This window comes from Lipotes vexillifer, unplaced genomic scaffold (assembly GCF_000442215.2).
Source record: "Lipotes vexillifer unplaced genomic scaffold, Lipotes_vexillifer_v1.1 scaffold914, whole genome shotgun sequence".
NCBI lineage: Eukaryota > Metazoa > Chordata > Mammalia > Artiodactyla > Lipotidae > Lipotes > Lipotes vexillifer.
The window spans coordinates 1744344-1745919 of record NW_006780388.1 but is presented as its reverse complement, the minus strand read 5'-3'; the positions used below and the strand labels follow the sequence as shown (position 1 = coordinate 1745919).

The 1576-nt window shown below is 61.3% G+C and overlaps 1 non-coding gene across 1 annotated transcript; it reads right to left on the bottom strand.

The window, feature by feature from the left end:
* Positions 1-882: 882 nt before the first annotated feature.
* Positions 883-954, bottom strand: TRNAP-AGG (transfer RNA proline (anticodon AGG)). Its single transcript has one exon. It is a non-coding gene; the product is annotated as a tRNA-Pro (tRNA).
* Positions 955-1576: the final 622 nt, after the last annotated feature.

The following is a 1576-nucleotide window of genomic DNA, read 5'->3' as shown; positions in this document are numbered from 1 at the left end:
GGAAAGAGGGGGCTGCCCTGTTGCTGTCTGGTGGGGGCAATTCACACAGGGTGGGACCTCCTTACTGCTGGGCTGGAGTAGGTGTTCGTGCTCTCCACTAGGCCTCGGCTGATGCCCCTGTCTGGGGGGAGGAGGGGCGCCTCTTACTGCTCCCCATGTGGACAAAGAGAAGGTTGGGGCAACATGGATGTCCATCATTAGAGGCTGGATTAATGCAGCGCGAGGGTGCTGTTACTAGGTTCTGGGCCACCGGCTGAGGTTGGCTCTGAGGTTTCTGTTCAGATCCCAGGAAGGGAAAGGGAAAGTGAGAAGAAACTGCGGCCGAAGTTAAGGGGTCCCCTTCGTGAGGTGCACGCTCAGGGCAGTCCTACCCAGCCTCCCAACTCTCCCGTTTCGCCCCGTGGGAGTGGGGGAGGTTCTCTGCAGGCTCCCCGATCCTCCACTGGTCATTAACAACAGAAGCAGCGCAGCCCGGCGGCCAGAGCCTAGCTCACCCGGGGCACGGTTGGGGGCTTTCCCGGACCGGGGCCCGGGTAGAAGTTCCCCAATTCCCAGCCCAGCAGCGTCGGCTCGGCGCTCCCTCTGGCGGCCAGAGGGGAAAATCACCTGGGAGTGTTGAGCCTCAGAGGGATGGGCGGAGGGCGAGGTGTCCCAGGCTGAGGCTGTGGCCTCCGGCTGTGCGTGGAGATCTCTCTGCTTACCTCCCACTCCCTAAACTAATATGGAGCCCAAATTCAGGACTCAGATTCAGGGCTTCTGGCCCTTCCGATCAGACTGGCGGGCTGGATGTGGGCGGTGGAGGTCGATGGGCCCTCAGAGCCATATTTTGTTCCCGCAGGAGTCCCTGGGCTGGGTACCCTGGGAGTAAAAAGAAAAGAGAATGGGCTCGTCCGGGATTTGAACCCGGGACCTCTCGCACCCTAAGCGAGAATCATACCCCTAGACCAACGAGCCACGGTAGACCCATGCTTCTGACTGCGTATTCCAGCTTATCTTCACACCATTTCCCTGTGCAGCCTCAGGTCCCCGTTTTCCCTATTCCGAGCAGCCCCCGCATTGAGCTCGGATAAGTTCAGCTCTCAGCCCTCGAGAAGAGGATAGCGCAGTGTCGCCGCCCCTGTGAGCACCAGGTCTCGGAGGCTGACGCTCTGCGGATCCGGGACTCCTTTGTGCCTCTCCTAGTCCTGGGCTCGGCTGGCGTCTCCACGCCCAGAAGACTGACGCCTCCACGGCAGGAAAACTTGAGGGTCCTTTCTTCTCTCTACAGCCCAAGTCTCGGGACAGAGCTAGAGTCATGGTGCCTGATTACTCCGTCCCGACGAGCCCACGTGCGACACAGCTGTCGTTCTCCTCCACTGGAAGCGAATTGGGATTCAGAGAAATGTGCGTCTCGTGAGGCTTAGGGACCAGGCGCACCGGTCACCCCAGAGGACCAATTAGTGTGGCCGGGTCCTTTCCCGGGGCCCTCCCGTAGGAGCCTCCATCCCTGAGCTGGTGGCCTTGTCCACAGCCCCCACCTCTCCCAGCCCCGGAGGCTCTGTCCTCTCCAGGGCTCTGCAGAGGGTCCCCAGCCCGC